We start from the raw sequence: 15,263 nt of genomic DNA, 5'->3' as shown, positions 1-15,263 counted from the left end.
ACGCATTCATGTGGTATCGATCCTGCTTTGGCCATCTTCTACCCACGGCAGCCAACCAAGGGGGACGTACATGTCTCCGGCCCCCTCCCCACCCGTGCAGCTCTGGCAGTGAGACCAAGGGGATGAGTGAGATCAAGGGGATATGTGGTTTAGTATGTGCAGTCTTAGCATTTTCACAGCAGGGCAGTTTAAATAAAGTTTCAGTGCAGGTTATGCCTGGTCAAGAGCAAATGTGTGACGAACGGCCTTTCTCTGTGGTCAGCTCTGTTGGAGTTGGGGGTTGGCCTCTGAGCTCCTGAGCTCTAAGGAAATGACTTACATCTGTAAAGTGAAAGTGGACGGTCAGGAAATAAAGAGAAATCACTGGCATGGGTCATCTTAGGGCCATCCCCGTTTCACTTTCCCAGAGGTGCCAAAGTGGGGTAAAGATCTCTGTTGAAACAGTGCTTCTCACACTTGAACACGGGGCCCTTGTGGGAATGCAGACTCTGAGACGGTAGGTCTGGGGCGAGGGCCTGAGGTTCTGCATTTCTGACCAGCTGCAGGGGTGCCGGTGCTGCGGGACCCTGGGCCACACCTGGAGGGGAGAGTTGTGGGGAAAGCGTGCGCTTCAGCGGGCTCTGACTCTGGATGGCACTGTTGTACCACAGGCAAGTCAGAGTGACACCCAGGAGACCCTCGCTGCCGGGAGCTCTGTTTCAGCGAGAGGGTGGAGCAAGAGGAACTGTCTTAATGTTCCTGCTCATGAAAAGAATGCAGAAATATATATCTCATGGACTTGCACTTCCAGTCACTCGCTCCTTTTCTATCAGTTTAAGGGCTTTGAGGAAGGGGGAGATTAAGGAAATACATAGGAAACTAGAAGAAATTGAGAAAAGAAAGTTTTATTCGCTCCTCCTCCCATCATAGGAAAAAAAAGCTGCCCTGTGCTTTCCTCTCTCCTGGCTCCTTCACGTCTGTTATTTCAGGAAATGTCCTCATCCACCAGAGAAGTATTGGAATGGGGGTGGTTTTCAGAACCGTTTAGAGCAGCGGTTCTCAACCTGTGGATGGCGAGCCCTTTGGGGGTCAAACGACCCTTTAACAGGGGTCGCCTAAGACCATCGGAAAACACATATATAATTACATATTGTTTTTGTGATTGATCACGATGTTTTCATTATGTTCAATTTGTAACAGTGAAATTGGGGGTCACCACAACATGAGGAACTGTATTAATGGGTCGCGGCATTAGGAAGGTTGAGAACCACTGGTTTAGATTGTTAAAAGCATAGCAACTGAGAGGTTCACTGAGATCGTACGGCGCTAGATGTCATATAGTTTTGTCGTTAAGAATGTGGTTTTATTTCTGTAAGGGCACCTCCAAAATAAGTATATGCAGTAGACAGGGGTGGGCAAAAGTAGGCTTACAGTTGTTTGCGTGGGAAAAGGCATGCCAGTTATGATTATTGCAGTAGCTTTATTAACTCTGTGTGCTCACAACTGGTAAACCTACTTTTTCCTCACCCCTGTATATATAAATTTGGCATTTCCCCCTATATACCTGGTTCTCTTTCTTTGAAAATAATCTACTTTGTTTTGAGGAGGACCAAAGTTGTGCCACCCCATGACATGCCTTTGGGGATATTGACTTTTGCTGGTTATGAAGAAACAAAAAACTTAGCATCTTCGACTCTCACCCTTTACCTGCCTGGAGGAATTCAGATGGAAAAACCTGTTTAGCGGAAGGGAGCATAATCTTAGCATCATATTCTAAACTAAATGTGGCAGATGGGGAAAATCTAGGAAAGCCTGTTTGTTGGACTTCCCTCTGCGTCCCGTTGTTTCTGGGGGGCCCAGCAAGAATTCATTTACCACATGTTTGCTTTTTCATCTACCTGCGAATTACCTGCCTTCCCTTTAAAGTCCCAGGCCTCTGTCCCCCTTCCCGTTGTTCAAAATGACCTATAATCCTCAACTTCCCAATGTCTCCTGGGGTCCCACATTCTACGGCCCCGGCATGTACAGCCCTAATACATTTTGGACATTTTCCCCTGTGAATCTGTGACATGTTAATTTGGTTATTCGCCCAGCTACAAGAACGTGGAAAGTGTGAGGAAAATTTCAGTTTCCTCCAGTTTCATAGCTTCAAAATTTTTTAAAATTTAATCTGTAGTTAGCGGTGTTAACTTCTGCTTCTGTAATACTAATAAATAGGAAACTAATTTGAGGAATCCAGCCTCACAGTGGCAGCAATCGCTAGAAATGTTTATTAGCACTTATTCTAAGCATCTGCTAAATTTTGGGGGGTATATGTGTAATAGATACCTCTTTTGAGAGGATAAAGGAGTGCTTGTTTCAAACGGTACGGTGGGTCCAACTGTGTGCACTCCAAGTGTGTCCTCTCGACACAGTGACCTCTTCAGCCTTAGGACAGAAGCCTGGAATTTATTCCCATCTCTGTTCTGGCTAACTGGTTACCCATCAAACCCTATACAGTGTAGTGAGTAATGGAGCAATCCACGTCAGTCAAGGATTCCTCACACTCAGACCTCTGGATGAGAAAATTAAAATTTTTCTATAAATTTACCCTCAGAGGAAATGTTCAGATTATACACAGGAGTCGAGTTTTATAAAATATAAATTACTCTGAGCCAAGGATGAAGAGTAGACGTAGAATCCCATGTTGAACACCTGAAATGGCTATATTGAATTCACAATGAAAGCATATTAATTGTCTACAGAGAGATTTCCATGCATTGTTCTGAGGGTGTGTTTACTGAATTAAAGGCAGTGAACCTCGGCATGGACTCCAGGCTCATTGGCCCTCCCAATGGTTTAGGTGAGTGGCCCTCCCAGTGGTTTAGGTGAGTGGCCCTCCCAGTGGTTTAGGTGAGTGGCCCTCCCAGTGGTTTAGGTGAGTGGCCCTCCCAGTGGTTTAGGTGAGTGGCCCTCCCACTGGTTTAGGTGAGTTTAAATCCATGCCTTCCGCAGGGCGTTCTGACGTTATCCATCAGACTGCACGGGCTCTATCTCTTTATTTCACAGCTCTACTTCTTGGAGTTGGTCCATGGCAAATTATTGGACAAGTACACAAAGCTCTATGTAAAAGTATGTCCCTCACAGTGTTTGTGACATGAAAAAATTGGAAATAATCTAAATATTTCAATAATAAAGTAAGGTCCAAATATGGCACAAATGTGAAAGGGAACACGGTGCAGGCATTAAAAAGAAGAGATATTGGTATTATCTTAGAAAAATGACGATAATAATAGTGTTAGAAGTTATACAATAACATATTTAGAAAAAAGTGTATGTATACAAATGTGTATATAAGAACAGGGAAGAGCCCTGGCTGGCTTGGCTCAGTGGATAGAGTGACAGCTTGTGGACTGAAGGTCCTGGGCTCGATTCCTGTCAAGGGCACATGCCTGGATTGCAAGCTCAGTCCCCAGTAGGGGGTGTGCAGGAGGCAGACAATCAATGATTCTCTCTCATTATTGATAATTCTCTCTCTCTCTTCCTCTCCCTTCCTCTCTTGAAATTAAAAAAAAAAAAGGACAGGGAAGAATTGGAAGATACACACCAAAATGTTGATAGTAGTGGAAGGATAGCTGATTTTCACTTTCTTTCTTAACACTTTATTGTTGAAGATCTGGTGCTATCCCATTGAGGGGGAGGAGATAACTTAGTTAGAAAAGGGTCAGGAAAAAGCAGCCATCCTGTGAGCTGGGTTGGAGGAGAAGTCAGAGCTCTACTGTTTGAGCGTCTCTCCGGTGGGAATTCTCTGGTCTCCGCTGTGCCAGGAGGACCTTCCAGAGGCAGGGGACTGTGAGGCAAGACCGGCCCTGCTGACTCACACACAGTGTTCCATACGGCCTTACTTCATTTGCCAATGTGCGCCCTAGGCAGCCTTGCAGTTCCCCTGGGGCCTGGGGTGTGGACAAGCAGAACCAGAGATCGCCTGTCAGACCTGGAAATGTCATCAGGGCTGTCCCAGTCCAGCAACAAGGAATTGGAGGCCCAGAGCGTTGAAGGCACTTTCCCAGAAACCTGGAGGGAGTTCAAGGCCATGTTGAAATGAACACATGGTTCTTGGGCTGCTGCTTTGCGTTTCTGCCAGATTTCTGCCGTCGTGGATGAGCCCCAGCTACAACGAGCAGCTTTTAAGGCCAGAGAAAAAGAGGGTTCCAGGCAAGGCAGTGCCTTTTCTCACAGATCATGGACTATGACATTGTTAGGCCTTTTGTCCTGATCTGTTTCCAGTGAAATATGTAGAAATTCAGAGGTTCTTGACATCCCTTGGGTCCTGGCCTCTTTGGAATATCTGACAGAGGCTGCAGAACCTCTTCCTTGAACAATGTGTGTTTCCTAAAAACCACAAAACTGTGCATTTGATTTTGCAGGTTTTGGGGAACCTTCTGGAACCTGTCCCTATTTTGTAAATGTTTCTTGTCTTGTGTTCCTCGAGTTTTACGTAGTTCTCTTGTATGTGGACATAGTGGAACTGTGAACTCGTTTTCATATCTTTGTGGTAGATGTTTCTTGCCAAAACAATAGAATGGAAAGAGAGGAGGAAAGGACGGAAACTTAGGAAGAAGAACACGCCTTACCACATCAGTGCGACCTTTGTTTCCTGTTGCTGTTAGGTTGCCTATCCAATAAGGGTAGATTTTTATGATATTTTTTAAATGCCCACCATACTAGCATTTGGCAGAGTGCTCAGCTCTGTTCCTAGCCACATGAATGCTTTATGATTGCATCCAAAGGCTGTCTTCAGCATCTTCCAAAAGACAGGGCAACCCCTTCCGTAAGAAAGACACTGGCCAAGGCCCAGGAGGAGGCCAGCGTTTCTTTATGCTTCTCACCGAAAACTAGGTGTCTGAATAAGAGCGAGGAGCTTCCACTTTAACAGTGGAAGATGGCCTGCCGCCATGGTTTTCAGACCAGCTGAGGACTTGGGAACACACCGACCTCTGGCCCACCTGCAGTTTCTGGCCCCGCGCTCCAAGGTGGGGCCCAAGCATGTGCATTTCTAACACGTTCCCAGGTGGTGCTGACACTACCGGTCCAGGGCCACGCTTTGAGAAACAGCGACCGCGAGGGAATAGGATTCCTGTCAGGCAAAGTGTTTTTCAGACTCTGATTGTGTGTGAAAACTGTGTGTGTCAACTCCATGCCAGACTCACCGAATCAGAACCTCTGTGAGAGTCTTGGGATGCTGTGTGGTCAGATCTGGGGAAGCATGATTGCTGTTGGGACGGTAGAATTCATTTGCTGCTCTAAACCACAGTCTCCATCTATTGCATGCTTTGCCCCTATGAACCCCTCAGCCCCCGAAGTCTATCTTCCTGGCTTCCTCATTTTAGAATGAATTTTAAGCTATTGTTATGAAACATAATTTTTTAAAAAAAATTCCAGGTGCCTAATTATTGTGCAAAATTGCTATCAAGAATGCCTGCCTTCTGAGAACTAACTTAAAAAAATGGTATTTATTGATTTTAGAGAGGGGGTGGGGAAGAGGAGGGAGGGAGGGAGAGTGGGAGGAAGGGTGAGAATATGGCAGGGAGGAGGGAAGAATGGAAGAATGAATGTGCATTCTAGCAAGTTCCAGGTGATGCTGATGTTGTTGGTTTAGGGAGCACACTTTGAAAACCACTGGAATAGACCAGTGACTCTCAAGCAGAGTGCAGTAGAATCTCCTGGGAGAGCTTTAAAAAATACTTCTGAGTCCCACCCCAGAGAGTGATTTAATTGGCCCGCGGTGGGGTCTGAGCTGTAATTCAGTGATAGGCCAAGGTAGTGAGCCACTGCTGTGGGCCCTCAGGACGGAAGGTAACCGGTTAGGAAGCATAAGGCCTGATGAGGCAAATAGAGCTAAGCCGATGCCGCTGAAACATCCCTGTGTCTACATATCGCCTGGGCATCTCCTTAGGCTGAAGATTCTGACTCAGTAGGTCTAGAGTGGGACCCAGGATTCTGCTTTTTAAACAAGTCAGCACCAAGTAGATCAGTGATGGCGAACCTATGACACGCGTGCCAGAGGTGACACGTGAACTCATTTTTTTTGGTTGATTTTTCTTTGTTAAATGGCATTTAAATATATAAAATAAATATCAAAAATATAAATCTTTGTTTTACTATGGTTGCAAAGATCAAAAAATTTCTATATGTGACATGGCACCAGAGTTAAGTTAGGGTTTTTCAAAATGCTGACACGCCGAGCTCAAAAGGTTCGCCATCACTGAAGTAGATGCTGCTGTTGGCCTAGGTACCACACTTTGCATAGCAAGGGGCTTAGAAGGTGCCTATCCACACAGTTTTCATGTTAGTTTTTTAAAGTGCAGAACAAATAAGAACAATGTCAATGAGATGTCAGACACCTTAAACTGGAAATAATAGTTTTCCATTAGTGAACATTTACCTTCCTTTGGTGGCTATAAATTTTTGTTTTTGCTTCTCCCTATCCCCTTTACCTATAGTTTCAAACAAATGCTTGTGGATTAATTTAATGTGATACACATATACTAACCTCCTTCCGCCGCCCCCCCTCCCCCCCGTGCCCCTTTATCTAGATCTCACTATTCACTCTGAGTTTGGGATCTTGCCTTCTAGCTACCTCATCGCCTGAGACCCAGCCAGTTCTGTGTTAACACCAGGGGCCAAAGGTTCCGTAATGCCCAGGGCCCTCAGTCCAGGAGCTGGTGGCACCTGGCTCTGTGCTGGCCGATTGCACACTCAGGGAGCCAGCCTTCTTGGGACCTGGCTTCAGCCCATGTTTCTGGCTTCAGCCCAACCTTTCTGTCCTGGGTTAGGGGGGAAGCTTTTCCTCTGGCATGTTCCACCCTCTGGCACTTTCCTAGGGAGCGGGAGTTGAGACATTGCCTTCAGAGCCTTTCCAAGGGGGAAGGGAAGTGGGGCAAGGGAGAGGCAGGATCTCCGGGGGAGCGGGGAGGGATTGAAGTCCCAGCTGCTGAGTCGGCTCCCCAGCCTGTTGCATTTCCCAGCAGAAGGGTCAGGTGGTTGATGGCAATTGAAATTGGTGTGACCCACGCCAGGGGTCCTCCCTTCCGATGCTGACCAAAGGGACAAGGCTCTCCCTCCTGGGTGTGGCCTCATCGGTCAGGTTGTCATCATACTGCTATTCATGTCCCCAGGGGGGATGGGACTCTGGCAGGAAATCGGGTTTTTAGTCATTTCCTCTTTCTAAATGAAATCTTTGTGGCAGATGCCAATGCCCCCACCCCAGCCCGCGCCCTGAAATTGGCCCGCCTAGCAAGGGTAGACGGGACATGAAACAGCACGACTTTTGCGGAGTCATGAAAGCAGTGTGCTTGTCCCAGGAGGGAAGCCCTTGACAGTAAAAAAAAAAAAAAAAAAAAAGCACAGAATGTTCTGAGTCTTCTCTATGAAAAAAGGGAAAGCTTAAGTGCGATTTATTACAACTAAAGGAAAGCGCCGTTCAGGATTTGCTTGAACAGCTTGTATGACGCGTGAGGGGCCACTTGTACCTGCGGGCGGCTGGGACACAATGGAAACAGCTTCTGCCCTCTTCCGTCTCTGGTCTCAGCTTTTCCCATAACCTAACCGTTTTCAGGTGCAATGCATTTGCTGTATTAATAACATTTGGGAACTTCTGCTGGGCAGCACATACCTCCTGGGCTGGGCACTTGCCCCCTTTTAATTTTCCATTAAATAACTAGGAACTTAGAAGGTATGGGGAAACACAAGAACATCTAGGAAGTTTCTGTTTAGGAATGGTTGGGCCTTTCTGCTGTAAATAGTGGAAAATAAAAATTTTAAAGCTCTTCAACCCTGACCTATCTCTCCGTAAAGATGGCAAGAAGCCTGAGCAAAACATTGAGAAATAAGGCCATTTATCTTATGTTACTCATTGGCTTTGAAACCCTCCCTGACTTTACTTTGCACCTAGAATAAAACTCATTCTCCTTCTTGTGGCCAGTGGGCCCCACAAATATCATAATGGCGCCTCTGCTCACCTCTCCTCTCAGCACAAGGTGCTCTTTTCACCTCTTAATAAACTCAGTTGCTCAAATGCATAGAGCTTTATCCTGCCCCAGAGCTTCCAGGCCATTCTTTCACAGAAAAAAAAAAAAAAAGAAAGAAAGAAAATAAAGAGAAAGACTTTAATTTTGATGAAGACCATCTGCTCCATTTTTACTTTTATCCATCTTCCTTTCAGTGTTATGTCTCTAGAAGTCTTTTCCAAGAATTTGAAGATCTCTGTTTTCTTCTGAAAGCTTTATATATCTTTTGTTTTTCATTCAAGACTATGATTTCTTTGGACTTAATTTTTGTGTAAGGTGAAAGGATAAGATCAAGTTTCATTATTTTGCCTTTACATGGCCAATTGCTGCAGCACCATTTTTTTTATAGAAAGACTTTCCTTCTATTGAGTTGTTTTATATGCCATGGGAGAAAATCAGTGGAAGCGTTGTTTCTGAGCTCCGTTCTGTTCCTGGGCTATTCCCATCTCCCACATCCTGCAGCTCACTTCTAGGCACCTCTCAGGCCTCATCTTCAGTGTTATTTCCCTAGAGAAGCCTTTAAAGACCGCCCATCCCATTCATCTGCAGGTCCTCCACTTCAGTCCCAAGGAGTTTGGCCTCCGTTATTCTCATTCAACCCTGTTTTCCCCCCTCGTGGTATTTAGCATGATTTGCCAATAATTTACTGGTGTGTCTGTGTGTAATTCCTGTCTATAAGCCCCAGGGAGCTGGAACTGAGTCTATTTTGTTTATCACTATAGTGCCCAGCAGGGTCCCTGCTACATGCTAAGTGCCCAGTCAATACCTTTTCAATAAGTTAGTGGGGGAAAACTAAGGCTTCTTGGAGAATATTTTCTAATCCACTGGGTACCATTTCATAAAATCAAAGGATATTCCTGGCTCTAGGTGCCTTATGACTTCACACCCCCCCCCCCATTAATATTTACAGGCAGTGGTTTTGAGAACCTTTGGCCTGCATCAGAATCACCTGGAGGACTTACTGAACTGCAGACTGCTGGGCCCACCCCCAGAGTTCATGATTCGGTAGGTCTGGGCTGATGTGAAAATTTGCATTTTTAACAAGTTTCCAGAAGACCTTACCAATGCTGCTGGTCGGGGGACCACACTTTGAGAACCCCGGTTTGAAGGTTATGATCTCTTTTATCTACTGATAGTCCCAGGCACCCTTGGACTTGTCATTAATAGTATTAATTAATTTAAGAGTAATCACAGAGAATATACAAGAATCCAATCCTAGAGGAATGAAAGGGAAAATGTCCATGATAGCAGTAAATAATATTAATAACTGCATATTTTAAATAATTTAAATAGGAAATGAAGAAAAGCCTTCAAACTACCCTGAACTAATTCTCTTACATCTGTGTCTGTTACATTTTGGTTCTTTAATATTTGAATAGGCAAAAGCACTGATGTTTTAACTCATAAAGTTCTACCAGGGATGCTTACTAAGTAAGAGCAAGACTTCACTAATATGGACAAATTTATAAAACCAAGAATGAGGTTTCTGCTATGCCTGTTTTTAAACTATTTATAGATGAATCAAACTAAGTCAACAAAGACTATTTTATGTGCTTACACTGAACTGAGTCATAAAATTACTTTCCTCTAAAGCAGGGGTGGGGGACTCTATGCTGCCAAGGGCCATTTGGATATTTATAACATCATTTGTGGGCCATACAGAATTATCAACTTAAAAATTAACCTACTGTATTTGGTCAAACATTTAATTAACTCGCCCCTAATTCCTTGGCAGGGCCAGACCAAATGATTTTGTGGGCCTTATACGGCCTGTGGGCCAGAAGTTCCCCACCCCTACTCTAAAGTCAACAAGAAATGGGAAGGTGGCACCCTGGCCCCTGCAACCCAGATAGTGCCCTTGACTGGGAATGGAACCTTCGATCTTTTGGTGCCTGGGCCAACACTCTAACACTAGTCAGGGCAATAATTCTAATTTTCATTTGTCTGTTCTTCTCCAGTCTATCCCCTATTTCTTTTGAGAAAAGCAGTCCATGTTCAGCCTAGGTTGTTATGATCTGATAAACTTTCATCACAGAAAATTTCCTGGAAAGAAAATCTGCCAGCATCAGTTCTTTTTAAGTGTTCAGGAAGCTATGTGGATCCCAGCAACCCACCTGGAGCAGAGCCAGTGCAGGGCTCGGAAAGTATTTGCAGGCTCTGAGATGGTTTTAACCCGTTTGTTAACAGCATTGCCCTCAGGCACACTCTTGGGGAGATACTAATGTGCTTCCATGGTGTCGAGTGCATGTGGGCACACTCCTGCCCACTCTTGTGCACTGGGAGGCAGAGCTTAACACAGGAAGTCTTTTCAAATAAGGCAAAAAAGATAAGTAAGGAATTGGCTTTTCGTACAGCTAATCTGTGAAGTGCACTGTGACCTAAATTATCTTTGGGCCCAAAGCACAGATCTTTGGTGAGATTATTTTGGGAAAGGAATGAGGTGGGTGTCTGCTCTGTTCATTGCTATATCCTCAGTGCCAAAAACAGTATCCAGCACCTCATAGGCACTCATTTGTTAAATGAATGAACTTATTTACTCTTCCTTCTTCATATTTTGTCTTTATTTTAAATTGTTCCTGTGGTTTAAGCACTTCCTTCAGCCTCTTAAATATGTTACTCAAAGGAATAAGTTTTAAAATAAAACCAAACAAACATAGCATAAAATTTCTCTCATGGGTAAAACCCAACCATTTTCCTACATTATCAATGCAAACAAGTATCCAGGTAAAATTTTAATTTAGATCTGGATTGATAATTGAGATTTCCCTTTACCTATACCCCACCCATACCAAGAAAACAATCTGCTGTATTTGAGGAAACCACATGGGATTGGGTCATAATTAGGCAGTTTGGCTGCAAAATAACCAAGAGCTGGTTAATATTCCTCACCACAATTCTTCTAGTAGGAGCCAATACTCAAAATCAACAGAAGGTAACCTGATGATGAGCTGCGGCCAGAATTTGCTCACAAAACATACTTTTAAATAAATTACCTTTAATTAAATTCTCGACAGACATATGTGGACATTCATAGACGGTATATTATACACTAGATAGGCGTTTGAATGTCTTTGAAAGTCTGGCTTCTTTAAAGAAATAAATGAACTTTGCATTTTTTTTAAATTAGGGTAAAATGTGTGTGTGTGTGTGTGTGTGTGTGAGAGAGAGAGAGAGAGAGAGAGAGAGAGAGATATTTTCGGTTTGTTTTTTTGTAGCACCTACTTCCTTCAGATTTCTCTGTAGCACCCCGTCTCCTGACATCATCTTTCTCTCTGGCAGTTCGCTTCATTTACAGCTGAGCCCTCATGGACGTGGACAGTGCTCTAGCCACGGTACTTCTCCTTGCCATGCACTTTCTCTTCTTCTGCCTTTGCATGTGCTGTTCCTTCTGCCTAGAATGACCTTCCATCTTTCACAACCTGAAAAACACTCAGTTATCCTTTATGACAGGCCTAGTGGTCTCTTGTGAATACATTTTTGGCCACTCTCATTCTTTTTGGGCAAAGTAAGACCGTACTATGGCTTGGAATCGAATGGTGTACACAGCTGTTCTAGGCTTTCTCCTTTCATTGTGCCTCTGTCTGCTTCACAGTGCTAGTATCTGAACTTCTGGGAATGGCTCAGCACTTTAGTTTTTCTCATATCTCAGAAAAATGGCTGGTGCACATTCTGGAATGTTATAGGTCTTTAAAACATGTTAAGGTAATTAAAATATACAGTCAAGCAATATATGGAAAAGAAATAGCCTCAGGTGGTAACAGTGGCTACATTAGGATTGTGAGGTAATAAATTATTATTTTTTGTATGTTCTATCCTTTCCAGATTTTAGGTAAAACCATATTGCTTCCTTAATTTCATTAAGTGAAGAAAAAATACTATGACATGTTATAAAAGAGATTCTTAAACTTTCGCATCAAAATTGTTTCTCCTGTCATAATTGTCCTTTTGAGCATCAAGGTTCTTATTCTAATTATATTGCCATAATTCTATCCATTTTCTTTTTATTTATTTTAGAGAGAGAGGAAGGGAGAGGAGAGCAAAACGTCGATTTGTTGTTCCACTTATTTATGCATTCATTGGTTACCTCTTGTAAGTGCCCTTCCTGGGGATCGAACCGGTAATCTTGGCATACGGGGATGATGCTTTAACCAACTGAGCTACCCAGCCAGGTCTAATTCTATCCATTTTTGAAACTACTATGATTCCACTGGGAGCCTCCCGCCTGTCCTCAGTGGTGGACAATGTTTTCAGTTGAAAAAGTACTTAATTTTTTGAAAGTGTCAAATGACATTCATAGCAGAATCTAAGGAACAAGGCCGATACTCAAGCTGACTAAAGGTGGAGTCTAGAAGGAAGTGTGATGGTTAAGTGCTGAGACATTTCCTGTGTGCCATATAAGTACCTCTTTAAGTTCTTAAACATGTAACCCAAGGAATAATATTGGAAATTCAGTCACTTTAAAAACAATTACATAAACTTTGAAACATAACTTTCTATCTAAAAAAAAATTGAGCAAGCATCCTTGCAATAGGCATATACATCCATCTGGTGACTACCTTGAAAAGGACCTCACTCAGCTATGTGTCTAAGTTCTTACTTGTTAAAACAATAGTGCCCTCACTCTAAATCTCATACTCATAGGGGCTGGAGCATGAGCTCTAGGGCTCACTTAGCACTGAATGTAACTCTCACTAGCTGTGTGACCTCGGCAAGTTCTAAACTCCCTATGCCTCAGTTTCCTATCTATAAAATGGGAAAAGAGGACCCTAATACTTCATAGGGTTGTTTTGAGGTTTAAATAAATGCCTTAAAAAGTGCGTTGAATGTAACATAATTTCACCAATTCTCAGATGCACAAATTTCACATTGTAACACTTCTGAAATGAGGATGTGTCTTATAATTAATGTAATTTTTTAAAAAGCATTTTGTCATCATGAAATCACCAGTAACTTTTTTTTTTGCCTTAAATAATGGAGCACCTTAAAGTGGATTATGTTTTAGATTCCAATAACTAATAGCAAGAGCACAATATATACTGGCTGTCGTCAACAGTAGCGTCAGTGTTGTCATCGTCATCATTATTGTGGTTCTAACCGAGACATGGCATTTGATTGGTTGGCGGTGCTAGCTTAGAGTACATAGCAAACCTCAGTTTCATCTATTTGTTTTTATTGATGTGTTCTTAGAAAAGATCTAGTGAGCTGATTTATTTTTTGAGCTGATTTTTATATTTATTATATTAAGCTAATAATGGAAAGTATTTAGGGGTTAATTCTTATAATCTCTGCATTATTCTCTGAACTGTACTTGGGGAGCCACTAACATGTTCTTCAATGCAGATCAGTCTCTTGAAATAAATAGAGAAGGCAAATTCTTTATTTTCTCTATTGATGTATTTTCCTAAATCCTTTCAAAGAAGTGCTCTTTCTTAGTGAGCAGAACTAAGCCACCATTGTACCACTTAAGATTTACTGGTTTGATTCTCTGAGAGAGAAAAGAAGCCGTTTATTGATCTGTAACAGAGAGTGGATCCTGGCCAAAGCTTTTCTGGCTTATACAATACACCGACCTAAGAATCAGAGTCCTCCCAATTTGAGGCCACCTGTCAGGCATGAGCAATACCTGAGGAAAATCGATACACAATATAAAACTTGTTTTTGCACAAACACTGCCAGGATCCACGCCCAGTGGCAGGCGTGTCTTGTTATTTTACCACTGATATGCTTGTAGTTCGTAATTTTAAGCTCCCCCTCGTTTTGATTGTATTGTTCAGTTGTGGGAGGGTGGGGGAGCGGGGGGACTCATTTGAATCTGAGGTAAAGATCTTCTGCTGGGTGAAAGGGGTCCAAAACGTGAGCGAACCTTGGACCACCGTTTATGAAGCTCGGTTAGGAAGATCCTGGGCACATCTCCATCCACATACCTTGACACATACTTCATGCATCCATAACCCCTGCAGCTTGTTCCCTCTTGCCTTCTGCTCGCCCTCAGGAGTTTAAATGGTGGTATTTACAAGCCACCATGAAGCAAGAGCACAGACACACCAGGCTCCACAGGGGCCCGGAAAGAGGGATTTCACTTAGGTTTTTGTTGTTGGCTTTGAAACGTATAATTCGTTGAATAATTCCAGCAGCTGGGTTTCTTTTCTTTGCCCCCTTATCTCCCCACTCCCCTTCCTTCAGTCCGCCCAGTCCCCATTTGTCTATTTTCTTTCTTTCCTGTTTTTTTTTTTTTTTACAAAGGTACATTTGTCAGACATGTATGGTTATTCCTGTTCTTAAAGATGATGCTCACTCTAGCCCTGAAGCCTTCTCTGATTCAGCTAGCTCTGCTTGTGCACAGAGGTTATTGCTCTCCAAGTTCAATGCCCTGGGCCTGATCCAGTGCCCCTTTCCAGCAGAATGTCGGGTGATTGCCACAGAGTCAGAGAGCTTGCAGCTCCTCTCCCCTCCAGGTGTGCTGCCAGGCGGACACTGGGGGCCGGCGAGGACCTGGAGGCCTCCGGTGGAAGGTCCAGCTTTGGGTCCGGAGCTGAGCCGTAGTCATTGTAGCTGGAAAAGCCGTGCAGGGGTCACTCCTGTCAGCAGCAGCCGTTCGTTAGCGTTTGCACTGAGTCGCTTTCACAGTAGTTAGCTCTGAACTGTACAGATCCATCCAACAGTGAGGGAGATTTCACAAGCTAAGTCATCAGCCATTTCCTCTTCCTTCCTTTTTTATTTACTTACATTTCTGACCTCTTAGAATCTCCATGACTGGAGTCTGATAGCTGCTTTTTGCATAGCATTTTTAAAGCAAATAAAAACAAAGTTGACAGGAAGTATCTACTTCTTTTTAATAATAATTATTATTACAGACATAGTAAAGGAGCTAACATTGTAATCGCACCGCATCCTGGGGCAATGAACATTTTGGTGTATTTGTTTCTAATTGGTTTAAATAAATGTCTTAAATGTGTACATACTGTACTGGTACAAGTTTTTAATGAAATTATGTTTGTGATAGGATAGTTTTAAAATCAATGTCCTTTGAGTGTTTTTCGGTATGATTAAAAACTTGTAAATGATTTCAATGGCTGCGTTAGATTTCAGTATATATGGATATGTTGTTATTTTAAAATTCTATTGTTGGGAGTCATATGGTAGATTTTTAAATTGACACTTCAGTTCTGAACTTGGAATTTGTTAAGCTCAATTTCTTCTGATTTTGTGGGCCTAGGGTTAGAACAGTAGACTAGT

General features: G+C 43.2%; 1 protein-coding gene across 2 annotated transcripts in view; it reads left to right on the top strand.

Moving 5' to 3' along the window:
* KANK1 (KN motif and ankyrin repeat domains 1) overlaps nt 1–15,263 on the top strand; it is a 192,992-nt gene that overhangs the window by 112,359 nt on the left and 65,370 nt on the right. The gene's annotated exons all lie outside the window — the stretch shown is intronic.

This window comes from Myotis daubentonii, chromosome 11, assembly GCF_963259705.1.
Source record: "Myotis daubentonii chromosome 11, mMyoDau2.1, whole genome shotgun sequence".
NCBI classification, from domain to species: Eukaryota; Metazoa; Chordata; class Mammalia; order Chiroptera; family Vespertilionidae; genus Myotis; species Myotis daubentonii.
The sequence above is the reverse complement of the archived record's forward strand: the minus strand, read 5'-3'. Positions and strand labels throughout refer to the sequence as shown.